Genomic DNA, 27,527 nt, shown 5'->3' with positions numbered 1-27,527 from the left:
GGGACAAGGGCTCAGGTGGCTTTCATTCATCTCCAGCTGTAAAGGGGGATATTTCTTCCAAGACCCCAAAGGCCTCATCCTGCCAGCTGCAAAGCTCTCTGCAAGTCTCCCAATTTAAGTGGGATTGGAGGGTTGCTTGGCATCTCTCAGGAACAAGCATTAATCCTTTTGGGTTTGTTGTTGCTGGGCCTTGGGCGTCAGGAAGGACATGGACCTGATTTTGCCAGGGAAGGCTATTGCAGAGAAAAACGGCTGAGATACCTTCTGTAAGACCTTTTTCTGGGGCTGTCAGCCATGACACTCTTACTTTTTTTTTTTTTTTTTTTTTTTTTTTTTTCCCTCATCTCTCCTGCTGATCTGTGCTTTTTTGGATTGTTGTCAAGGAAGAAGATTTTCATATTAGTTTGAATTTATACCTCAGTGACTCAACACTGGGCTTAACCAGAAACTTAGTTGCCCTGAGGAGATATGGATGGAAGAAAGGATTGTGTGTGTGTTGGCAGGGGGCAGCTTCTTCCTCAATCTCAGCTATTCATACACATTTCAGTTAGAAAAGCCTGAAGAAAACTTTCTCACTTTCTCCTTACTCGTGCAGAGAAGAACCATGGCTTAGGCATCATGCTCCTACATGTTGAGCTGTCTCTTTCCTTAATACTTTGCAGGTTTTCTCCTGGTGTGTGTGAGGAAGTCTCAGAAAATAGCACTCCTAGCCTGTTTGTAACTCTGAAATGCGTCAGCTGATCACTATCTTGTCTCACATACCTGTCTAGTACAGAACATGTGTGGAGTATTAACTCTGCAAAAAGGGAGTAGAGCAGTGGAATATGCAGGCTAAAGAGCTGAGCTTTAACTCTTTCACTGCAACTGTTCCTGTTTCTTATATTTGCCATATGAACATTACAGATGTACTGGTGTTGGAAGAAGTCTATGGCAGTGCTGGAATGCAGAGTGGACCATGAGGCTGTACTGGAACTGAACATGCACTCTTCTGCAGCAAGAAGAGAAGGGCATCACATGGAGCCAGTRGAAGGCTGGGTCAGGACCTACAAAAGGAGGTAGTTCCTTGTGCGACGGGCAGGATCTGTTGAATTCATTGCCAGAGGATGTCATGGATGCAGAAAAGCTTGGATGGTTTTAAGGGGAGACTGGACAAGTTCATGAAAGAGAAAATCACTAGGAATTAATCAGAATGCAGGGACTAAGTATGTTGTGGCAGTGCAGGGGAAAAATATATACTGTTCTTACAGTATACTCCTGATATGTACTGTGCTTACTTTCCCCAGGCTGCTGGGCTAGATGGACGTGTGGTCAGACCTAGCTCAGCTGCTTTCATGCCGTTATGCAATCTTTGGGCTCCCTGGCAGCTGCCTTAATCTGGACATGGCCTAGAATGGGCTAGAGACCCTAAATATGCACTTCCTGCAACTGCTATGAATGTTCACAGAAGATCCCAAATACTTCCCACTTGGTTGTCATTACCTAATGAGGCCAGAAATGTTACTTGAGTGGGAGCCGAGATGTTTACACCTTGTTGCTGGTCCACAAAACAGCACTGCCTAAATGCATTGGGGGAAGTTAGCATGTTAACCATGAGAGCTAGATGCTCTCCTTTGGTTTACCCCTGTGCAAATATTATATAATAAAGCCTACTTTTGGGCTGAAGACTGGATGGAACATGGTGACCATATTTGCTCCACATCCTTTCTGAATTTTCCTCCCACCAAACAATAGATGTGTTCATGCTTCAGCCACCTGCATCTAATCCAGAGCTTCCTGCTCCATGGTAAGTGTGGAGGAGGACACAAGTTAATAAGCTTACCAGGGCTTATTAACTGGACCTGGTAATGCTGTGCAGAGGCACTGTGGGAATTGTCAACTGGTATGGGGAAAGCAGCCACAGGACATTGCAGGGGTTTTGGATGTTAATGGGAAGTGTGACCTGCCCCAAACAAAGTTAGGAACAATGATCATATATGTGATCATTGCTGAGTAGTAGACACAAGATAACCTCCTGGTGGTACCCTCAGGTATACCCTGGCTGTTAGTTGGGCAGACGGAGTAGTTAGTACAAAAGGATATCCTTTTAGTACTTGCAGTGTTTTTGGCATTTTTGAGTATTTTTGCTCTATTCTTTAAGCCTTATTAAAGTTTAACTCTGAAATCACCGAGAAGTCAAGAGGCCAAAGTCCTCTTCTAGTCTGCTCAGAGAGAGCAGGCTGGTATTTCTGCTCCCGCAGAGGAGCTTTTCTGTTTCCTTGCTCTAGAGTAAACCCACAAGGCTGAATATTACGCAACACATTTGGCAAATAAAACTGTGGTGGGATTGTGGCTTTGCAACCAGATGAAGTGACAGGGTGGGAAAGTACACAGAACTCCCACCAAGAGCAAAAGGGACAGATGTAGGAGGGACAGAAGCCTGCCATTGTGGTAGCATAAAACAAGAAGATCCACCAGCCCTATGTTAGGCTTCAAGGAGGGAAACACCACATTATGGAACAGGGAAATCCCACTGCTCTCTTGGAGGGGTCTGGCACAGCTTTACCAAGATAGCGACCAAGCAAGTTCCAGAAGCAAGATAAAATGCTAAGAAGAATGGAGCTGCTGCTGGGTTGTTGTGGTTGTCATCTGGGACTTCCTTCCTTCCAAGGTGATTTCCTTAGGATTCAGTCCTCTCTCTCTCCCTCTCTTTTTTATTTTTATTTATTTTTTTTGAGGTCTTCAGATTTCATGACTCGAAGTGGAGGAATATCACTATGAAGTGTAAAACAAGAGGAGGAAAATCAATTATTTAGGCTTATCAAAATGGGAAATGGAAGAAGGTGAATGTAGGAAGTAAAGGCTGTAACACCTCCTAGCAACAAGGTCTGCTTGTCCAGGAAAGGAGCATGTGATTAATGACATATAAGTGTTGTGTGCCTGATGGCATACAATCTCAGATAAAACAGAATTAAGGGAGGCCGCAGTGGGCCCTTCCTTTTTCACACACACAAATGCACACCCATGCACATGCACATGCAGTTCTTGCCCCTAGAAAAATGGGAAAAGGTTGTAAGTACAAAGTTGTTTTAAATGAATGAATTAATCCAGGGAGTCCTATGGCTGATGTTATGTGGGAAGTCAGTCTCAAGGTGAGTCTGAACTCACCTTATTTTAAGCTGTCTAATGTTTAGGCATTTACACAGCAGGCTGTATGGATATCAGTTTAGGCAATGGAGAAAGATGGGATATTTATTCCTATCTGTCCCAGATATGGAAGGTATTCCTGTTTGGAAGTAGCTACTTTTCTTCATTAACTAAACGCTCTAGGCAGTTGCTTAGTTTAGTCACCTAACTTTTAAATGTCTAAAGCTAGTAGGAGGAACTTCAGTCTAAATAAGAAAAATAAGTCCTTCCTGTTTTCACCATCTGTCTTATTGCATAAACATCCTCCTGCACTCCATTTAGGAAGATGCAAAAGCTGTTTTCCCCATGCAGGTAACAATAAGGAGGAATACTTGATGTGACTGCAGAAGACCCCAAGGCCTTTATGCTATATTGTAGACAAAAGACTTAACCAACGCAGGCTATTTTCTTCTTTCCATTTCAACTAACAGAAGAAAAATATATTTCCAAGAATTCTATTTTTTAATGTAAATGTGTCAGTAATTTTTGTGGAGATGGCACAGCCTTTTATGAAGATGAGATTTGAAAGACAACTTTCCTATACAAAGTTCTCACCGCAAACAATTTTTGTGTAATTTCTACAGTGTGCGTTAGGCTCTTCTGGATACAAATCCCCCTTTTTTTGCTGAAGTAATGCTTCTCATCTCATATTAATGATTGGGAGCACTGTGGGGTCTGGAGCAATTGAGGACTATTAGTTTGCTTAATTTAGCCCAGATAGAGCTTGATTCATAGATCTAGAATGCTCTTCAAGGAAGGGCAGACAGTCACCCCCAGGTTACAGAGATTGGAGCCAATTTCACAGAAGCAAGAAGAGACTCTGGTGTGAGGAAACTAAAACTGGCAAGAATGAAGGTAGGATGAGTCAGTTGCCAATCTGGGACTGAGATTCACAACTGTTGCTTTGTTGTCCAGTGAGCCCTGCTGCAGCTAGTGGGACAGTCCTGTCAGCTGGCTGTTGTTCAAAATAGGGTTTTGACTCAGCAGCATCCTGGGGCAAGTGCCAAAATTTAAAACTTATGAGTAGTTCCAGAAGTTCCTGTGAAGATGTTACTAGAACAACTCAATGTATTTCAGACTGGGAATGTACTTCAGAGTAGGCAACTGGATGAACAATGGAAAGAGGTAAAAGTCTCTTATCCTAAGAGTATGATGAAGTCATCAGGGATTGCCACATACCAATCATAGTTTTATATTCCTCTCTTATATTTTAATTACCAATAATCTAAATCAGAGGGCTTCTTTTTAAGTGTTTTCTGTGTGGAAGTCTTCCTATGTCTCTCCAGATCTTTTCTTTTTATATTGTATGTTTTCTAGGAGCAGGTGATTCAAACCATGGTTGAGGTCTAGGGGTAACACTGCATACGCAGTGGCATTTTGGCACTTTCAGTCATGTTTCCTAGCCTCTTCTTAATAGAGTAATGTAGTCTCTGCTGGCCACCAAGACCTTGAGGCTACAAAGTGATTTGGCACAAGATACAGGGAGCAACTCTGAATTTCCCCTTAGAGGTGTTCTTTTCTCAACACACCTAATTCCTGTCTTACTGAGAATCCAGTTTGGTTTCGGTGAACTCCGCAAAACTTTTTTCAGTTTCCTTGGGGATTTACATATATAATATACAAAAAAAAATGACTATTGCTGGGGCTGAAGGTGGCACACAACAACACAACTTAAGTATTTCTGGTGCAGAAAGAAGGATACTCTGTCAATCTCAAACCACAAAAGGAATTCAGGGAGAAGAATGCAATTTCTCTCCAGTAGCTCAGTCAGAAAACCAAGGCTAATGAACTTGTTTCCTGCTAAGTATAGCCTGGAATCCTGAACTGCTATGGATTGACAAGACCTTTGCTTAATTCCTCTGTCTTTAAGGGCCATCAGACAGAGGCTGGTTGTCTACTTCCCATCACTTAATGAAGAATAGAGAAGAAAAAGGGGTATTTTATCATGTTCACTGCACTTTCCAGCACCTCATCTTTGTCACTGGCTGAACCTCTCCAGTTCTGGTTAGCCAAAGGAATTCAAGAAGACTGAATCTTCCAGTAGGATATTTGAACGATGTTAGGCCCTACTTATGGAGGAATCTCCTTGGGATTTTCTCTTCTGGCAGATGTGGATGTGATAAGCTYACAGCTGGAATCCCATTGGGAAAACAAAGGCAAAATGAAGGCTCCTAATTGTCTTCTACTGCAGAGCAGTTAAGCTTAGAAGAGATCCATTACTTTACATAGGGTTGGGGAGAGCTCTGGAGATGTGGAGCAGCCTTTTTTCCAGCACCTAGGTTTTATAGAGATACGTACAAGTCTTTCAGGAACACTGCTCTGACTGAGGCAGATTAAATGATGGTATCTGTGAGGAGCTGTGATGAGGTATCATCAGGGTCAGAAGATACTAATGTACAGTGTTTTAAACATGACCAATCTATCTGACATAAGACAGAAAGCATCATTCACACTCACATGCATCCAATTGGCAAAGCCTGACAGTACCCACAGAACAGCCCATGTAGCTGGGTCCTTTCTCAACTACCAAAAACATAACAAGACATACCATTTCTTCTATTAGCTTGAAAACACATGAGTATCGTGAACCTGTAGCAATCCCTTGCATTGCCTAGGGAAGCTCTTGGCTTTCCAGTAGAAAAGCAGTTAAACCAGTAATGGGGGATTGGGTGTATCAAGTGTTTATTAGCCAGACAGGAATATCTCATAGTGACAGTCTTGCAGCAGCATCAATCCATCTGTAGAACTGTCTAGTTGAGCCTAGATATGTGATGGACTTGGCAAGAAGCAAGAAAGAAACAAGGATAGTAGGGAGACACAAAGAAGTAAGATGGGTGGAAAAGAATATATGGTGAGGAATTTATATTCCTCTAAGTGTTCTCTTCTAAGTCTGTTCCTGTAAGTCCTGCAAGACATTTCTATAAAACTGCTTAAATACTACAGAACTATTATCATTAAATTTCTTCATAAAAGTCCTTTACTTTCAAACTGATAAACTAATTAGAAAGATGCATTTTACTACTCCCTCGACCTTGCTATTGAATTAAAATAATTTTTTCAGCTGGTGTGGCCAAAGGCTGAGGAGGAATCCAATCACGTGTTTGTAAGGAAAAGCATTAGTGCATGGTATAGTCAACTATATCACTGGAGAGACCAGATTTTGACTGGTGAAGCGAGGAGAGAGGAAATAAACAGCAAAGTCAGTTTGCTTTAGTTCTATTTATTTTTCTCTTTGGCTTTGGGCAGTGCTGAACTTCCTGCCCTCTGGAATGCTGCCAGCCTGAACCATGCAGACAATCTAGTGTGCAAGCAAATTGCAGCCCAATCAGATTGTATCTTGTAGTCAAGTCTGACTTTCTTTTTCTTTTTCTTTCTTTCTTTCTTTTCTTTCTTTATCTCCTTTCTTTCTTGCTTGCTTGTTTGCTTGCTTGCTTTCTTTTTCTCTTGCTCTTTCTTTCTTGCTTTCTCCTTCTCTGCTGTCTCCAGCACCTGTCTTTGTAATAAATTAGTGGTCCAGCCACCTTCAATTCATCCCAGAGGGAAAGAATTGGATGGTTACAGTATGATGACAATCCCACCACCAACTGCTAAACTCATAAAATATGCTCTCATTAAAGTCTCTTGGTTTTTATGGTGGAAACCAATACATCACACCCAGCCATGGGGCCTAAGTGCATTTTCATTTCTACTAAAAAAGAACTGGCCATGACAATATAGGATCATTATATTCTCAACATGCTTCATGATCTTTTAGTGGCAGGGATGTTTACAACAGCTCATGAAATCACTGACAGCTGTAAATACCTCACAACAGTCCTCAATCATTTCTTGTCATTTAAACAATGATTCGAAATCTGAGAGATACTTAGATCATAGAATCATAAGATTGGAAGGGATCTCTGGAGGTCATCTAGTCCAACCCTCAGCGTAGCCCCATACAGGGATTGAACCCACGACCTTAGCATTAGCAGCATCATGCTCTAACCAACCGAGCTAAACCATCCAATGGATTTTAATTAGTCTGGACAGGACTGGCCTGAAATTATACAGTAGGAGGACATTTCAGAATCCCCTTCAGATTTCATCTTTGATACTATCCATGTGACACAGCTCTACTGGTGGGTAGCCAAAGACATCCTTTTATTGACCTGCAGCTCCAGTGCCAGTGCCAATGCTTTTTAAAAGCTATTTCCAGGAAAGAAAGAATCACTGTAACCATTCCCCATCTTGTTCTTTAAAAGAAATTTTCCAAATCTCAACTTTTCCACAATATGGAAGATTTTTTGTCTTTGAATCAGAGAAGGGATAAGTAAAATATATTTAAAAGAAATGTGGCAAATGGGCCTTGTTTGTACTCATTGGCATTCATGAAGATTCATTCATAAGCCAACACTAGATTGTTCTGTAAAATTTATCATCAAAAAGATAGCCCTCTGTGGGACAGGRGACAGAAAAATGGATATGAGATACTGACCAGTGGGAACAGTGAAACATGTTGATCAGGCATCTCAGGATCTCAGAGACCTAGGAAGTGCTGAGGCTGCTGTCCACAGTACAAAGAAGGATGTATTTCAAGGAAAGTAACATAGTAAATTTCTGGACCTTCACAGAGAGCTCCTTTTTTTTCTGAAAGTGTAAGAAATTGGTTTTGGAATCCAAATAACAATTTGCTGCTTTCCAGATTATTTGTCCAGAATCATCTATTTGGTCTCAGATACCAACAAGGGTATCAGCTATGGTAGTGACGTGGTGTTGGAGACTTTAGCCCATTCAGATTTTGTGTGAGATTATAACTTTTTAAYACAAGTCAGGGAGTATAGAACTGCCAGAGAGCTTTCCATTGTTATTGACCACGTTTGGCCTTACTGACTTGAATTTTAAAATTTCACTGATTCATTAAAAAAAATATATATATAGTAATGTTCTGTTCATCTCCTTTCTCTTCTCCAGAGTTCTTTTCCTGATTTGGACATCGTTGCTTTTGTGGGGTTAGTTAAAATGCAGAGATATTTCTTGGCAGAGGAAATCTCAAATTGAAAAGTTTTACATAGAAGCCGATCTTGTATTGTATTGTATTGTATTGTATTGCAATATTATTCATTAATTTGAAGGTTGCTGTCAGTCACACTTCTGATCCTCCTTTGTGCATGATACATCATAGCAGTGTCAGCTTGGCCATGCATTTTAGCTGAGCTGGAGAATGGCTAGAGTTGGGTAGTGTGCACAAAGTAACTAATAGAAATATGGATTCTCCTGAGCCTTGCAGATCTTGAAAATATTGCATGAACAGAGGCTGGCAGCAGTGATTAGTTTTTGAGCAACTCTGAATAATTGCTAGCAATGGCTGGTATAATTCATCAATGTGAATGTTGGTGAAATGTGAATGTTTGGAACTGATTGTTAATCATAGATGAAGAACAGATTGTACCTAATCTAAAGAAGGCGAGCAAAGCTTACTCTGATATGCCTTTGCTCCAGACTGCCAGTTTTATTGGCTGTAACAGCAGAGGAACTAAGCTGGTCATGGAGTCTGAACTTTATTTGCTCTTCTTTCTGCCGATGTTCCAAGTTAAAGTCTTGTGGCCAGAGGGTGAAGTGGTGAAACTTATATTGCATTTGCTATGGCTAAGCAGAGGACCTCCACTTCCAGGGCTGTCAACTGAACCTCCTTCACACTGCAGACAGTGTTTTATAAATGGAAAAAAAAGTGAAATGTGATATTGTTGGAATGGAGATATATCCAAAAGAACTGTGCTTAGGGTTGTACAGCCTTCCCAAGGAGTCAGAACAAATATCCAGACTTCAACTCGAGACCAAGCAGAGTTGCTCAGTCCCTGTGGAGATGAGATGTAGAACTGGAGAATGTAAACAGATGTGGAGACATTTTGATGTATTTCTGAAAAGACAAATGACTTTTGCATTACTATATTTTAGAGCTCACTCCAGTCTCCTTATCAAAATACAATGCAAAAAACCAAAGTCACCTCATTTTCATTTCTCAGTTTGTCTGGAGAGCAAAAGGCACAGTCATCTAGTAGATGAGGTAAAAACAGGGCCTAACCAACTGTTGGGAAAGACTTAGGGAAAGTAAGACACTTACAAGAAAGGAAAGAATTATCAAGAAAGTAAGAGTTTGAAGGGAATCAGATAGGCTGAGATCGTGAAACAGCACAGATTTGTATTTATTATTGCAGACAGGTTGATTAGCACATAAGAGATTTCAGCACAGCCTCATCCAACTGGCATAAAAGATGCAAATTAACAGTGGATAAAAACGTTCCACAGAAACAGAGAAACTATACTATACAAAATAGGCCAGAATTTCGGCTTCCTAGTATCCTCCCTCCTTTTCTGAAGGGCGAAATGACTCAGTGAGAGAGGTAGGTTAGAACAGTAAAAAATTGGAATATTCTTAGTATTTGTGGCGCTAACTTCTCTGGATGGACAGATGATAGACCAAGAATCAAGAGTGTCTCTATAGCTAAGGGTTTTGAAATGGCAAAGCCTCTTGATTAAGGATATCTCAACCAATTTTCACTAACCAATGTGGCCTGCTTAGGCCAGTATCATGGACAGCAATAAACAAGAGGACACGGTGTCTCATGAATCTCATGGATATAACTTTCTGCTTACAGCTGTATTTGGCTAAGGCCTGTAGGTGGTTATGGACTTTGAGTCAGTGGCTGGGCTTGGATGGGAGCCTTCTGGCTTGCAACTCTGTGCTCTAACCATCTAATCTCTCAGCCCAAAGGAAACTGTGGTGTCCCTGTGGGCTCTTGGTAAGACACCACAGCTTTGTTTGTTTAGTGCCCAGCTTTTGCTGGGGATTTTTGAAGGTTTCACAGATGGCAGTTGGTGACTGTCTTCCCTATTTCTACCTGGAGACTGCTAAAGGATGGCAGCAAAGAGGCAAAGGTTAGAAGGAAACCAGAGTGTGGATAGAAGGTGTATGGGCAATGGAATTGCTTTTGCTGTGAGAGAAAAGCGTATCTTCCTGGAAAACCAACTATCTGGAATCCAGTGTTTTCTGCAGTTTGGTGCTGATAAAAAATTGCTGCACTGGCATCTCTGCAACATGATACTCCAAAGCAAGAATATGGTTTATTATTATATCTGTGGCCAGTAGGATTTCGTGGTGGTGGAGGAGACATCTTTGGCTATGACTGTATTTCGTTTTCATGTCACTTCTGTCCTAAGATGGCAGTCAGCAATAATTGCTTCAGTGGTTTCTAGTCTGCTATTCTTAACCTCTAGGGACTATAAACAGATCCACAAATTCATTCCATGCAAGTCCTTTCTAACACAATGATGACTTCTGATCTCTGCTGAACTTGATYTAGATTCACATGGGAAAGCTATAGAAGAAATGCCACTTTACTGGAGCAACCAGCTTTCTGTAATGAGCCATCTACATTAGGAAGTAGTCCTAAACTGACAGAGAAACAAACACAATGATCAATCTGAGACAAATGATTTAACAAACTACCAGCCACCAAACCTAAACTGAATAGGAAAGCCAGTCAGTAATAACAAGTGTTACACACAGAAGTGTTAAGAATATCTYGTGACGATACAAGAATATGTGCCTGTGCCCTTTAAATCTTGTGAATTCATGTTATCTAAGCATGCATTTCTGCAGAACAAGAGAAGAGGCATTTTCTTTTTGTTTTCTTGTTTAGCAGAGCTCCTGTGCCTGACATAATTTTTACACTTGCTTTCCAGGTTAAGTCTCTTTTTTTCTCCTTCTTCCTGGTGTTTGCATGAACTTGGTGAACCCTCATCACGTGTGGCAGTGTTTATATTTGCACAGACTGTTCTGTGTGTCTCTGTTTGTGTTGCCACCACATCTATATGGCTTGGCAGCAGCCCCACGGCTGTGTTTCAGCTGCATATAAATCAGCTCCCCTCCATCCCCCTGTGTTTCCATCTGTCTGTCTTTCCTGATTGCTCTGAAATGTTACAGGGCATGGGGGTTGGCCCGTGACTGAACTCCTCAAACAGAGGTGATACAAACTAAAACCTGAATTTATCCTCCACAAACTCACTTTATCAAGGTATGGAGGTGTGGAGTGTTTATGTTTTTGAAAGCAGAGGCCTCAAAACAGGAGCTAACCCTCTGCTTCTGTATTTCTCAAGCCTGCTGGTTCCCAAAAAAAGCTGATGCTGGAGCTCTTGAGGTCATCCTTGGAACTGTGGGCCCTTCATTACATGAAGATAGCCCCTTCCACAAACAAATCTAATTTCTGTTCTTTCATTAGTTGCCACAGAGGAAATGTGAAATGCATGCAAAGATTGGCAGCACARGGAACTAACTGCACATACGTCATCACACTGAAAAAGAAGTGTCATGCAGAAACTCCAGATCTTAATAATCTCCTTGTACAAAGATGTTCTCTAGAGATATCCTCCCAGACAGGGTTCACAATGGCGTTAATCCTGTATGTGGCTGCCTGAATTGGTATGAACTCTGGAGACAAATTCCTAGCCCAGGCAGAGTATTTGTACTTTATGCTTGGCCATGTCTCTTCTCTCAAGGAATAGATACTTTGAGGAAGCAGAAGATGGAGCATGTGGCCCTTTGGCCACTGGCACTAGCTGGCCAGCTTGATAAAGATGACAAGGACTAGATGTGGAATATGCTCCTCTCTTGAGTATTAGAATTGCCTGTTCCAGTCAAGCTGAGAAACACTGATGGGACAAAGGAGGTGGGAGAGAAACAAAACCGTCTTGTTGTCATGGTGTACCTGAATTAGGGCTCCAGCTCCAAGGAATAACATCTTCTCTCCATACTTAGGTCTGATAAATCTGGCTTCCTCCTAAGCATAAAACTAACAACAGTCTCTTCTTTTTAATATGCAAGTGCTAGGAGGGCTTTGCATGAAAACTCTAGTTCTAGAAGGAAGAAAGTACAAACAACATAATCTCAGAAACATAGTAGACGTAAATTAATGGGTAAATGAATGAACTGGCCTCCCAAACCACCCAGATTCTACTTCACAAAGGACACCACATAGAGAGGACATAGATTCTTTAAATAGGCCAAACTGATTAAAAATCATCTGGAATTGTGGTTTCATATGTCTTTCMAACCTTCTCTCAAGATGGTGAGGCTTCTTGGTGTTCTAGTTTTGCCTATTTCTCTGGCTTCAAATTTGAAATCTTCAGAAGTTATATAAATTTAGGTCTAATGCTTAGTTGTAATAGATTCCAGAGAAAAATGTGTAATGCCTGTTTTGTTACGTAGGTAAATGCTTAAAATATGATCCATCTATCTAATAATCGCTCATTGCGCCTAAACCTTTGCTGAGCTGTGGGGATGGCTGTGATGTCATTTTGTGAGAGTAACTTGATTTAGAAATTAGGTAAAGGCAAATATCTCTGGTGATGTGAATATCCCTTTCTGTTGCACTTCTAGCTGAAAGAGAATCTGACAGAGACTGGTTTTCAGTATTGGTGATATCCCAGCTAGATGTCTGTGTAGATGTCCTGAAATTTAAGGCTGTAAAAAACCTTGGACTGTATCTATCCACAGAGTTCTCATAGAATCAGAATGGTTTTAATGTTTATCAGAATATTTCCAGGAGCATTCCTAAAGTGCCAGTGAAAGCATTGACTGATCACAGAAAACAGATAGAGGACAAGTGTATGACAGCATTTTTTWWWAAAAAAAGAATAAAATGCATTTAGGATCAAACAGAACTATACTGACATATCTATACTTAGAATTTTTTATRAAGGCTTAGACTGGATGGTAAATGTTAAAAGTCTATGTTCTCCAATCTATAAAACAAGAACAGGGCATGACTGGCAGCGTGTCTGCCTGGGATAGATCAGTTTGGATTCAGTGTTTAGAGAGCAGAAGAGAAGCAGTCAGATATGAAGAACTAAAAGTAGGTAAGATCCACAGTGAGGAGACATCCTCCTATCCACTTAGGGCTTCTATGCTCTCTAGAGTGACATGTCGTTGTTCAGGCCTTAGGACGGGAAAAAATGCATGAGTAGACTGGTCTGGATAAAATTCTGGTAAGAACTGGTGAGAATATAAGTTCTGAGAGTAATAGAGCTGCACTGTAGCTGAGGCAGGTGTCGAGATCTAGATGTCTGTAAGCCATCCCCTATGGAAGGGATCCAAAGTCTCTGCTGAGGTGCTGAGACTGAACATGAAGCTTAGGGTGGACATAAATGTAGTTTGTGCCTCTCAGAGTAGCTTCAGAAACCTCAATCCTGCCTGAGAGCATTAGTCTGTGTGTAGAGCCTTTTCAGCTGAGGATGTATTTATGGCTTTGACTTACTTACTCATATTTGTGTACTGTATAAAGCCACTATCATATTTTATTGGGCTTTTTTAACAAGGCCTCTTAGGTCTAGCAAAATTCAAGCTTAACATAAGAAGCTGAGATAAAGAAACAGACAAGAAGGGAGAGAAAAGAGAAAGAGTTTGAGAGACAAGTAAATACAAAGGCAGGCTGAGATTGAAACATTAACAAGCCCTCACACAGAACCTCTTGGGCAAAGCCCAAGACCAGACAGAACTACATCAAAGCCATTATTGGAGTTGGGCACTTCAAATTTATCCATCAGCCTAAAGGCAAAGATATAGCATGCTTAACCTCTTCAGATCCCATTCAACCAGCTTTTGCTTGGACCTGAAGTGGGATGTAATACCATTTCACCAATACTAGCCATTCCACCAGCGACATTTTGGTTTGGGCACTGCTATAGCACAGAAACAAGAAGAATGTGCAATGAAATTAAAGGTGACAGGAAAGAAAATTCATTTCTTTTTCTTATCCAACCTGTGAGCTCAGTAATGGGACAGGCTATTCCTCTGCTTTCAAATACCACCACTGGTAATGGTRCTGTCACTAATTGGAGAAATTGTCACATAGTTGGGGTATGTACTGTGATTAAAGGAGGATTTCCTCTTTCCTAAAGAGTCTGGCAGCAAATACTAGATTCCTTCATGCTCATTTTTAGGTCTCACAATCCCAGTTCAGAGAAGGTGAGCTGTTCTCTAAAACACTTCTTCCAATGTGCAGTGATTCCAAGGGGATTGTCCCGATCACATACTACACTGCTAGGCAGGAGTGTCCCCATACAGCTGCATGTCAGTGGGAGGTGACCGTTCCCTGTGAGAGAAATACTAGACCAAATTGGTCGCTGAAGCCAAATTTCTTCAAAACTAAATTTGCTTTCAGAGCAGTGCACATAGCATTCACACCATCACATCCCACCAACTACAAACTCTTCTCAATCCCTGGAATGAGTGTAGCTGTTCTGTAAAAGAACAAATGAACATAAAGCAAACAAACCTAAAAGCTGTAACTTCCAGTGTGTCAAAAAACAGGAGAGATCTGGGATGTAATTTTTGTCCCAGGTCCCTCCACTAGTAGCAAACGTTAGATGAAATGTTCTGGTCCTCCAAAGAAGTGGACCATGCTCTGCACTGCATGGAAAGGCAGCTGCTCCAGCCCCCTCATGATCCCCATGTCTTTGGTGCTGGGATCAGCACAAGAAAGGATGCCAGAGAAAAAGTATGAGATTACCTCTCAGCAAAACCCTTTGGCCTGAATCACTGACATCCTTGATTTAAACAGTAATTTAAAACATGCATGATGAGAAGTCAGGGAAGGGATCCAGGAAGGCCTGGGTCCAGCCAACTTTGTGTGTCTGCCAATTTGCTATTCAGAAGGTATGCTTGCTAGAAAGGGGCAGGAGCATGTCTGAAACCTGTCATAGCCTCAGGTCCCAACCTAAGCCATAAGACCCTTATTCAAAAATGACCAGTGATTGCATGGCTGTAGCAGGACTGCTATGCTGGATAGTACAGCCTCGATCTTTAGCTCAGCTGCTGTAGAGCAATATCTTAGAGGATTTGGGGAAAAATCTTACGGCACTCTTGATAATAAGCTTGATAATAAAGCGCTATTGATGTGTGCCCCATAGATTCCTGTCGAGGACTCTTAAGACCAGAGGCTTGGGGATTCAGTGTTGCACCTTGAGAGTGAGGAAGGCACACAGGGGCAGGAGACAATGTAAGGAATCTGGATGAAGGAAAGGAAAAAAGGAGCCCAGCAGATCATATATCTCAGGCGGCTTCTTTCTGCTCTGCAATTCTTCCAGACCACTGGCTTTCCTCTGAGTGAACTTATTGACACCTGGCTTTTGCAGTGAGGAGACAAGAGGAATTAGGGGAAAATCATTTTAACCAAGATGTCCTAATTGCTTGATCTCAAAGGAAGAAGTATGTGGCTTTAGATAAAGGTTTCCCAGGTTGGACAGTACTGCAAAATTGGTTAGGCCCATTGCAAGGGGGAGCCCAGGTTTAGAAAAATCACTCATTTAACTTTGATGAAAAGGGAAGAGACTTTTAATCCAGTTCTGAATCCGCACTCTGTGGCCTTTGCCCACTGTGGGTCTCTGGTGACTAATTGCTTTTTGGGTTAGAGGCCAATGGATTATTCTCACACAAAATGTCTTCTTTCTTGCTATGTAATTTGAGATTTTTTCCTGATATTCCTCATGTTACTTTTCCTTTTTCCTGGGTCAGGCTCAGGWTGGAAACTTACTACTTAGAGAGGGCAGACAGAAGAAGAGGTATCTCCTACTTTGAATCAAGCTTTGTATAATCATGATTCAATGATCATAAATCCTCCAGGGGCTGAATGCTAACAAGAGAACAAAGGAAGAAGCTTTGTGTTTCTTCGATCAAAGGCAGAGAAAAGTTGAAATGTAAAGGAGACAAAATGTGCTGCAGGGTATGTGAAAATCAGAGCTCTCGTACAGCTTGCTAAAGACTGCCGAAATCGGGTTCTCCACAGCCTTCTCATACCTACACAGCACAGCGATGGGAGCATTTTTAGATAAGATCAGATTCAGAGAGAGCATGCCTGGCTCTGTCTTTTCCAGCAGAATAATATGGGATCCTAGTGCTGGGAAACCATTTTTTCTGTGCCAGGAAGGAGGTAGGGAATTGTTCTGTGCAACCATTCAGAAGCCGTTATTCCCATGCATTCTCCTGCTTCAGCAAAGGAGGAATTGATTTACGTGCAGTAAGTCAAATAAATAAGTATGTAAAGACCTTCCTACCTTGCTTAGCTAGAGAGAGACAGAGATGGATGGGAATCAGGTTCAGTGGGAAGTCATCTGCAGGTGCATTGCTGTGGCACTGAGCTGGACATTGGGTGCTGACAGCACTAGTAAACATGATATGAATTTCCTAGGAGAAAATTTTGGGCTGCTGTTTGTGAGATCTGTCACTCACTGTCTCTTGTTCTCTCTAGTGAAATATCTCTTGTATGTGAGTTTCCTGGAGTCAGACAGCACTGGATGGGTCCGGCTCGAGTTTCTCAAATGTTTTAGTTGTAATTTTAGTGAGTTTATTGCTAAAAAGGTTTCAGATTCACTGGGGAAAAATTGTCCTCTGGCTGAATACAACCTATGGGTAATAAAATGGCACTTCAGTCCCCAAGTGTTATACTGAAGAAAGACTGTCCCCTGCAGGGTCTGGCTGAATGTCCACCCAGCTGAGCAGAGCAGACTACCGCAACCAGTAGTGAATTGCATATGGAAAAACTGTAAGGAAGAAAGAGAGTACAGCACTATCTGTGCTCCCAATAGGACCTCCTAACTCCTATTAATCAGCTCCTTAAGGACTTCCCCAAAAGGCTGTCTTTGTGTAAACCTTTGTGTTTAATAGGCACCGTCCTCAGTGAACTCTCTTGTTTCCTGCTTCTGGCCTTCACGGCATTCAGTGGCAAAGGAGCTTCTCATAGGAAGTGCACATAATGCAAAGAAATACTACTGTACTTCCAAGGATAATCTTTTGGGCTTCCCCATACTGACCATCCTGTTTGAGAGTTGGTCTCCAACAACATGCACGCATCATTCCTTCATCCTTTGTCATATCCTCTGCTGTTCACACACCTGCAAAAATGCAAAGAACAGTGCTGTAATCCATGACTTGGTCTCATGAATTATCTCTCAATAAAATAAGCAGAGATCTACTGATTGCATTAGCCCACCTTTCCCCTGGAATGTGTGAGAGAGTTTCATGCCTAGAATTGCCTGGGAACCCAAATATATTGCAGCAAAGAGGGTCTCATTTTGCCTGTTCTTCCGAGGCATTCAGCTCCCTTGCTATTCAAATTTCAGGAATGCCCTTTTCCCCTGTGCACCACCAGCAGCAGAACTGGACCATTCAGGAGATGCTTACTTTTCACTTTGTCATGTGGGTTATTCAAATAATGTTTCCATGGAGCTTAATTCATCCTGCTAGTGGGCACCCATGAGGATAAGGGGTGGAGATAGAGAAGAGTCAGGGTTGGGGATTTCCATATACCAGCTAGTTCAGTTTAACACAATGACCAATAGCAAACGACATCTGGAATAAAAGTGAGGGTAGCTCTAGTTGTTTCAACATCACTCATGGGGGCCACACAGGTTTCCCTGCCCTTCAGAGAAAAGAGACAAAAATTCTCCCAATTGTTTGTTCTTATGCCAACCCCTTTCTGCCTACCTTCAGAATAGCAGACTGGTTGCTCTTTAATCCCAGTGTAGGATAGAAGCTAAAGCCCACAATTCCTGCTCCCAGGAATGTTCCAGAATAGCCACAAGAGCTAAATCGTAATAATAATTTGTGAAAAAAATAGATACAAAACCTGGATATAAAAATATATGTATTCAACAGTGATATGCAGCTTTCCCATGCCTCTTTATCTGTACCTCTCTTTGTGTTACAGTATTAACTATGGACCCTCTCTCTTTGTTATTATTTCTTCCCCTGCTCCTCCAGATGCTAATTACTCTTCGCTCAAATTGTCTAAACAGCTGACATACAGAAGTTAAACCAGGAACAAATGTTTCACACCTGTATGTAGCTGAAAATGGTGCACTTTAGTTTCAGACCTGAAGGACTGATAAGTCTGAAAGTACCTCTGTTTTTCTAACTCTTCTAGAGAGTTAGTCTAATGAGAGATATTTGTTCTCTCTGAAAAACCCACTTCTAATAAAAATAATTCATTATGCTTCTTGAATGAAACCTCAGAATGTCCAGATTCTCTGGAAATGGGTTTCTGACCTTTCAATGTGAAAGATGAGCTGGCGCAATTCCCTGGGAAACCTTGCTTTCAGGTGAACAATTTGACAAAGCTAACCTGTTCCCGCCGAACCTTTCCAATCTGTCCAGTAATGTTTCCAGCCAAAACTACCCTCCTGCTGTGTTCCAACCCTCTCTGTTACAGCAGAGAAGAAAGCGTTACTGAAACAGAAAGATCTCTTCTTGCTTCCAGAGTGGAAATGAAACCAACATTAGCCTATTTACTGCGGATCTTCATGTGAAGGCTCAGGCCAAGAGCAAATGCCAAACAGGCCTGAGATTAGCTTTTCCAAGCTGTAAAAATGCCCCCCTCCAAACAACAACAACAACAACAAAAAAAGGAATGAGAGAAAGAAAAGAAAAGAAGGCAGATTTGGAAAAAAAAAAAAAAAAAAAGAAAGAAAGAAAGAAAGAAAAAGGCAGGTGCTATTTTAGCAGACTTTCCCACTTAGCAACTTTGTTTCAAACCTTTCCAGTATCACTGTTTGCTGAGCTGCTCTGGGCTCAGCTGCAAGGCTGGCCAGAAAGTACATGTACAGGCCATTCTTTCTGTGCTGGCTCTAAATGGCTTCTAATCATGTCTGGATGTTGTTGCATTGTTGGAGCCTCCTGGCATGCTCCCAAGGGGGCTTCTTGTTTGCACTGCCACATCTGTTTGAAATTCTGGCACACCTCAGTTTGAGAAATATGGTTTGTGGTGTCATAGCAACCACTTTTTCTTGATCTGACAGGCAAGGCAAGATTACAGAGGCCTAGAAGTGCACCTTGCAGATCTAGCTGTAATGGATAGAAAGCTCCTGATGCCATTGATCACATGTATAACCTGTAATTTTTTTTTCTGGCTTGCTATCTCCTATCCCACTGTGCCATAAATCACAGCACTTGTGGCAATAGATTAGTTTAGAAGTCTGGATCAGACCACAGATCTGCTTTTGAAATTTAAAAATTGCCCTTGGACCTTTGTCACTAAGTTGCAGAGTCCAAAGCCATCACAGTTCCCCCAATCAAAACCATCTAACTGGGAGTTCTGGACAGAAATTTGCAACTCTATTCACATGGTAAGAATATTAGCAAAGGGAAGCCTACTGAGAGAGTCTATCCTTTCTCCTGAGGATGGGTGTGAGGTAGAATGGGCTGCATGTACTGCTCTAGCAACCCTTTCTTGAAGCAGTGCAGACAGAGCCTCTGAATGTGTTCATGGGTGTCTTCTGAGTGCAATTTTGAGTGAAAGAAGGATCATGAAGCTCTCACCCAGAGGACAGATGAGAGAATTTAGTTAATCGCTGCAATTCTTAAAGAGTCGAAGAATCCTTTACATTTGTCAGTCCAGCCTGGGAAGCGTTGCTAATTAGCGTTTAGTCGTCAGTATGAAATGTGTTCATTGGGTCTCTTAGCTGAAGGTGCTTAAATTAGTCATTTCTCAGTTGCCCCATACTGTGTGCCATATAACTGTGGCCAGGGAGTACAGGCCAGGATTTCTTGCTAGTGCTCCTCTGTGCACCACTTTTATCAGGCAGTGTCCATGGGAATGTAAACATTTGGTAATGACAAAGGGAATGAAGCCACCTGAATCTTTTCCTCTGTAAGGGAGCCTGGCATAGAATGACAAGAATGTTCCTCGAAGCAAACAGCACCAGAGAGAAACTGAAGAGGTTGAAATCCTTGACACTGGTGCATGATTTAAGGCTTAAGACACTGGAGAAAAAGCATTACAAGGGGAGTGCGAAAGGACAGTGGAGTACCAATGAAAGGCATGCCTAAATATCTGTACTGTTGGGATTGGTGGATGATTTCTCTGAGGGGAAGCAGATAGTTTTCCTGAAGAAACCAGCTGCCAAGTGTGACTTTCCGCTGCTCTCCTGCAGGTGTACAAATTATGGCTAAGTGGTATGGATTTGAACAGTAGTAGTCTAATCTGAAAGCAGAGCATTTGTTGTATAACTGACAAGTAGGTCAGAGACAGGTTATCCGTAAGAAATGGACTTGGCTTGCCAAAGAGAACTGAGTATTTGCAGGGTTGTTAAAAACTTGTCTTCYCCAAAGAAAAGCATTAGCAAGCAGGGAAAGAACAGTAATGGATCCAATTAAAAACATACGTCAAGGCAAAAAGAGAGGAAAAAGAAACCAGATTTGCTCAAAATGTCTTTAAAAAAAATACAATAGGAGAATCCAGACTTGTTTGCCATAAATGAGGAGGCAATCATGGTTCAGCACAGGTGTTCAGGCCCGAAGGGAAGGCAGGGAAGAGGGCAGCCAGGCAGCAAAGAGAATAATTACAGACTCCATTGAGGTATCTGTACTTATTTTGAGATACTAGTCCAGCTTTGCTATGAAGGCTTCATCTGGAGGCATGCCGTGAAGGAAACATTGAGGAAATACTGGCTATCACTGCTCATGAGGACAGGAGGATCTGGAATCTCTTTGCAGCTCTGACACCAATGTGTTGGGTAGAGTGTAGACCCAGTAAGAGTGCTGGTGCATCAGTTTCCACATCACAATTTTCCTATGACAGTAATGCTCTTGATCAACTTTGTCGGACACTCTGAGAGCCCATCAGGGAAAGCAAACTTAAATGTAGGAAAGATAACATTTTGGATGTGCTAAAATAGCTAGCTAGTATTCAGATCTTTCTTTATGAAATTCTTTGCTCAAGAGTCACCATTCCCTCATCTGATCATCACGAAGACTTGGCACAGCCATCAATCAGTCATGGGTACAAGTGTGCCTGTTGAGGAGTGATGATTTCATGCATTTATTTAAAAAATGCAAAACCTCCTCCAACCCAAGGCCATAGACTCTCCAGGGCTTTTGGCACAACACTGACCCAGAAAATTTTACAACATGGGTTGTGATTTGTTTTCCTTCCTTTCTCCTCTGCTTTTTTTCATGCTTGCCTATGAGAAAGTTGTTTCAAAATCAATTAATAGCTATTTGGGATAAAGGATACCTGATATCCTGCTGTCTGCTGATGGATCACCACCACAAAGTACCCTTTGAGCTTTGCTGGTGTTTTCATTTGTTCTTCTGCCTTCCTTCTTCCTCTAAGGATTTGTTTTCAAGGAAACTGTGAATGAACCCTAGGTTTCTTAGGTGCGGTTCCTGTTTGGGACAGCTCAATCTAATGACAAGGCTGCTGCTGAGAGGGATAGTCCCATCTCTGCACTTGGATTGTTTTACACAGATTCTAGAATAGCAGTCTTCTAAGACAAGAAAACTGTGATTAAATGGTAGTTCTGTGAGGAAATACGATAGTGGCTTCTAGATGAGAGTTATCAATGGTAGATGTTGACTGAGCTTTCCCAGACAGCATAAGATGGAGAGACTCTTAGACTATTCATTGCTCTGATGCAATGAAGAAGTGAATACTGAAAAAATGGAGAATTTTGCAAGGGAAGAAAATCTGCCTTCCCCATTTGTTCGGTTGGGTGCCACAGAGGACTTGCCCGAATTAATTTTAACTATCTGTGATGTGGAGGTTACCATCTAAGCTAGTCATTCCAGCGCCCTTTTAGATAGGGGAAATGGGTGCTTTCAGGGTACAATTCATTTGTAAGAATGTGGGCAGTTACTTTTGGATGTGATGATCCATGCCCAAGTATCCACTGACATACTGAATACATGACAATAAAGAACACTTAATGTGATTAATTTAGATAGAGCTGTCAGCACCATATCAGATGAATCCTATCCAAATTCTATCAGTCCTTGGACTGACAGCCAGTGCCATCTCTCCACTAGCTAGGATTATAGCATAGGGCAGAGCCATGATGGAGCTGCAGGATGCCTGTAATGTGATCAGGGCAGAGCTGCAGCAAGAATGGAGGGAAAGGTGTATGGCCCCAAATGGATGTAAATATGAACCAAGTCTCTGCCTGCCATGGCTGTCATCAGGGAAAGAAAGTTGCAATTCTGAGTATGCAGGAATTTCTGGGGACTGGATGTAGCTTAGGATAGGGCCATGGTCTGGAGTAGGTGGTGAATGTAAGGGGAACTAAGCTGGTTATGCCTTAGGAATTAGGTGTCTTGCAAGTGAGCTTGCTACAGTAACTTTTCCTTCTAATCTTACCTGACATCAGCCATTCTCAAGATACTTGCAAGGTACTGGACTAGGAAAACAACAGGCATGTTCCACTGCAGCTGAGCCCATTCTGCTCAGTTACAGGCTTAGAAGGGCTGTTATTTCTTCCAAGAGGAAAGCTATTCTGCTCCAGGATAGGAGAGATTGATGGAAGTATGGAGAGGTTTGATCTAGAGGGGTTATATGGTCTAAGCAGAGCAGGGAGCCAGCAGGATTGTGGGTTTTACAAGCTCCTGACTCAGCTTTTGACCTTTGGCAAGTCACTGACCTGAGTCAGAACAGCTGGAAAGTTGAATAAAACTTATTCTGGCAGGAAAAGTACAGATTCTGCTTTGAGCTGATCTGTCATCCTTCTGTATTTGGGCAAATTTTGGTTTAAAGATACAGGCATCCTAACTGACCAGCCTTCCTCAAGGAATCATACGAGTTTGGATCAGCCCCCCTGTTGCTACACTGAAGTAACATGGGGAAGGGCTGGCAGATGGAATGAACTGCAATCAGTTCTGTGATTGAGACATATGTAAACTAATACAGCAGAAGATCTTAATGAATTTGTCTTTTTAACTATCCAGTTAGGATTCCTCATAGGGAGAAAGAAGAAATTCTAAAGGAAAGTTGCAAAAATTAGTGTAAGCTCTTTTTTTAAAAAATAGGTTGTAGAAAGGAATGGTCTGTTAGGAAGGAATGGGCCTGGAGGAGTAGTAGTGGGAATAAAGCACTGTCAGGGATTCTACTTCTGATTTTAATACTGATTTCTTACGCGGAGTGGGGTAGGATGCCTACTCTCTTCCCATACCTATACTCCAGCCATAAAATAAGGCAAAGATATTTGCTTGGAAAGATTTTGAGACTGTCCATTCACATCTACATTGAAATATAATCCAGCTAATCCATGAAATCTAACCATGCAGATGCTCTGAGACCATAGCAAAACCTAGGTTCTAGAGACTTTTGGCTGGAAGGTAAGTCATTTTCTAATGATTCTTTTTCTTCTCTTAAGCACTGTACAAATGAGAATGAAAAACTGGCCTTCTTACAGCCATATTTACCCCAAACATTGTTTTCCAATTTGAAGTGGTGGTTTTGGGTCAGCCCATTCTCCTGTGTTGGATTATAGGAATATGGATAAATACCCATAATCCATATTCATTGAATATCCATATTCATGAATTATGAATGAATCCATAATATCCATAAAGGAACATCCAGGTACAGAAAGACATCTGCATGGGCCTGAACACTGCCTAGTTCTCCTTTCTGCTGCTCTTCACATCAAGTCCAGTGGTGCTCAACATGAGAAGTTAGGTCTGTCTGAAAACTAAGATAATTCCCAGTTGTGAGATAGGATTTATAGTTACTCAGTGGAGCTATATTGAATGGTAAAGGTATAGGATTTCCAATTAGAGGTCTGATAGTAAAAGAAGATTCATGGAAGACCTTGCAAATTAACAAAAAATGCTGATCCAAATTCTTGAATTTGGAGGGCGCTGACCCAGAGAGACAGACATCTCCAGGCTCCCTCAGTTTCTCTAACCACACAGCATTCACTAAGAAGCCCTGAAGCCAAATGTTTATCCCCTAAATATGAGACTGCCTTTCCTTTCTGACTCTTTAAACAGTTAACAGTGCTCTATACCTTCCCTGCAGCAGAAGCAATTCCCAGACGTTGAAGCATTTCCATTGCAAAACACAGCTTGGGATTCTGGACTCGGTTATTTGTTTGGAAGATGTAGACAAAATGAAAGTGTAGCAAACTCATACCAGATTGGATCCACTTCAGAAGCTGCCAAACAGCTGCCAGTGCTGTCGGGTCAGAAGAGCTTGCCAGGCCGTTCCCTGGGGCAGAGTAGGATTTAATGGGGGAACCTGGGATCTGGAGATGAACAGTACAACTAGCTTGGAACAGAATATGCTGTCTTCTGCATTTTCCCACCTGCATGTATATAAACATGCCCCCTACCCCCTTTCCAGGCTGAATTGCAGCAGATCTAGAGCACCTCCTCAGCAAAAATACTAGTAGGCAATTAGCAGTTGCTGCTGCATCACTTCAGACAAAAGAATATGTGCAAGTCCTTAAGGAAAAAAAAGAAAAGAAAAAAAGAAAGGTCTGTAGAGTGCTGAATAGCTTAGTGACCTGGTAAAGGATACCCCTGTGGGTCAAATATGCCCTACTTAAAAACATCAGAGACTGAAAGCTGAAAGCTGTTTGGTAATCTAGGAAGAAGTAAGATCTTACTAGCCTAGGTGAACAGACTTCCTATCTCATTAGGCAGTCAGTGTGAACATTGGTTTTCACAGTAAAGGCTGTAAAAGCAAACTCTTTGAAAACAACTGAGATGTCCAGTCATTTGGGGGTCAGGAGTAACAGCACAAGGCTTTTCCCTTGTTTCTGTCTTTAAAAAGAAAAAAAGAGGAAAAAAAGGAGAAAAAAAAAAGAATGAAAGAGATTGCTAGTTCCAGCAATTTGGCACATTTCACCAGCCTGAAATTAGTTAAGGGGGAAAACAAACACAAACAAACAAAAAAAAACCCAAAACACCAGCAAGTTGAGTGGGATATCGAAGTTCAAAACCCTTTGCAAAGAAATATAAAGAGGGGATCTTTATTCCCTGGATTTAGGTCTGAAAGGGTTTTTATTTCATTGTTAATACATTAAAAAGACAGAGAAACATCTTCCTCTCTTCAGGGGCTTATGAGAKATCACCTTGTAAATCTGTCTTTTTGGAAAGGTGCAAACCATTCCATATGTTGTTAGTAACATATGTCAGCTTGTCTTGGTCTCACATTTGTGTAAAAGGTAGCTCTTTCTCCCCTATCAGAGATTAAGCGGAGAGAATAGACAAGAAATCCAACAAAAGTGAGATTAATTTGGTAGACTATAATGCAAAGGGTGTTGGAAAGAACTTCCTCTGGGACAGCTTTAAATTTTCCATCAGAACATTTTTCAGTGGAAAATTTGCTTTTCAATAAGAGCAAAATTGTTTTGTGTCAAGTTACAACCAGTCTCTCAACAAGGCTTCGGAGTGTGGCAGGAGGCCTAGATATTCAACTGGGACATCTTAGGACAGTATCTCCTAGAGGCTGTCATTCAAGAGCTTTGAGACCTCATTCTGCTCTAATGGCTGGGCTTGCCATGTGAACTGTGTTTTTCACAAAGCACCATGGTGATATGACTTGTATGGTGCATTGCATTGTCTCAGCAAGAGAGGGGACGATCCTGCATCATGAGAGATGTGGGCAAGTCAGGAATGTCAGCTCACAGGGAAGAACAGGGATACAAAGCATACCAGCTATAACTCCTACAGGGGAACATTTCTGAACTGAAATGGAGGGCTCTCAGCCAAACATTTTCATTGTTTGGTGAAATCTCAACATTTTCCATGGGAAAAGAAAACTAAAACACAATAATAAAAAAAAAGAAAAAATATTCAAATATTCAGCCCAGCTCTATCTACTCAGGATCTAAGAAACCTAAGCACTGAATTGGTTTTAAGAGAGCTTTTCCAGGGACCCGCAAAAATGGAGGGTGGGAAGCTCACCTTGCTTGAGACTAGTCAGACCATGGGACTAGTATCGCGGGAGAGGTCAGGGAAGCCCATTCATGTGTCATTCAGGCTCACACCAGATTTGTAATTATTAAGCAACTTCAGACTGCATAATGTAGGGACAGCCAAAAACTTAGAGAGGACAAGTCCATATTGGATCCTCTTAGTTCCTGCTGACTCTGAGGGACTTTCTCCTGACTCTTACCCTCGAAGGTCCTTGTTAAGTGTCGGGGGAAAGGATGAGGTGAGAATAGAAGGTGATGAGAAATGGAGAGAAATTGTCTTGTATAATTCTTGCGGCTAGAGAACATTAAATGCTGTGTTCACCTTGGTAAATTACCTATTATTTCAAGGGCAGAGCAGGCCTGGAGCGTGAACAGTTAATATTGCAAATCATCAACAAGCCAAGAGTGACCAAGAGAGAAAAGGAGCGAGAGGCATTTGTTTCTGTAAGTGGTAAAGAGATAGAACGCTAACCTTGCATAATGCTCAGTTTCAAGTTTTGGCTGAACAGCATCTGATACCTTACAATTTCCATAGGTGACTTAGCCAAACAACAGACAAACAATACGGTCAAGTTGGCTAAGTTGGTGAACATGTTGAATGAGAGTGAGCTAGCCATGGAAGAGAGGGGAAGAGTAAAGAAAGGCTTCTTTGGCTCAATCTTCCAACTTAGTGAGGTCACCTTATCCAGCCCAGTTGTCACTAAACAGCACTGGGATCCACCATCTCCTAGCATACAGCTACCCTCCAGCTAAAGACAGGATGTCAACTCAGTTAAACAGACATGAGACTGAATCAAGCTCTTCTTGTACTGCTTTGCAAGGTGTCTGTCAAACTTCCTGAGCTAATTTTACAGCCTCAGTTCCTGGGATGCCACTCCATATGTTGCACTGCTAGTCTTCTGAGTAGTAAAGCTAGTTCACGTGTGTCTTCCAAAGCTACAGCCACCACCAGAATGCAGCGGGTCCAAAATGCAACTCAACACAGGAAGGCTGAACTGAGGCATCCATCCAACAGAGTGGAATGTCCTCCTCGTTCCAGTTTATGCCTGAACAACCTGACCTAAAACTTTCTGACCTCAGCAGAGATGGGGGGTAGATGCCTTCCAAGCCTCATTAGTTGCAAGAAACATAGCTATAGGAGAAATAGCAGTTCAAGCTCCTCTTGGCATTACTTGAGCTGACTAAGCTCAATAATGTCTGATTGTTCAGTTGAACTCCCCTGCCTGTCCATCTGCATCAACTGGTTGTCGCTTAGCTCAGACCATAATAGTCCCCAAACCTTGCAACTTCCTTGGCTATGAGGATTTCTTCAGGAGGACTCATCCTTAATTCATGGGAATGATCTTTTTCGCTGAATTTCCTAAGGAAACTATGCTTGTGCAATTGTATTATCTGTATTTGCATGTTCCAGTCTGTTTCTCTCCAAACAACTGTTGAACCTGTTGGCCGAGTGATAGAGATCTCAGAGATTTTCTGAGATACAAGCAAAAATAAGCATCCAGAGAGAGATCCAGGGAGATAAGTAGTAGCACAAGTTCATGTGTTATTAGAATCCTGAGAACAGGAAAAGTTTCAGAGGTCTTCATTAATCATCAGACACAAATCAGTGGGAAACCAGGCATCACTAGCACTGTGTGAAC

The 27,527-nt window shown here is 41.7% G+C and overlaps 1 long non-coding RNA gene across 1 annotated transcript in view; it reads left to right on the top strand.

Annotated features, from left to right (window-relative positions):
- Nucleotides 1–27,527, top strand: part of LOC146592475 (uncharacterized) — a 104,057-nt gene that overhangs the window by 23,597 nt on the left and 52,933 nt on the right. Inside the window, exon 2 of the long non-coding RNA XR_014896573.1 lies at nt 904–1,055. This is a non-coding gene — a long non-coding RNA (uncharacterized LOC146592475). The remainder of the gene's footprint in view (nt 1–903; nt 1,056–27,527) is intronic.

This window comes from Rhea americana, unplaced genomic scaffold (genome assembly GCF_003343005.1).
Source record: "Rhea americana isolate MKP2758 unplaced genomic scaffold, rheAme1 scaffold_33, whole genome shotgun sequence".
NCBI lineage: Eukaryota > Metazoa > Chordata > Aves > Rheiformes > Rheidae > Rhea > Rhea americana.
The sequence above is the reverse complement of the archived record's forward strand: the minus strand, read 5'-3'. Positions and strand labels throughout refer to the sequence as shown.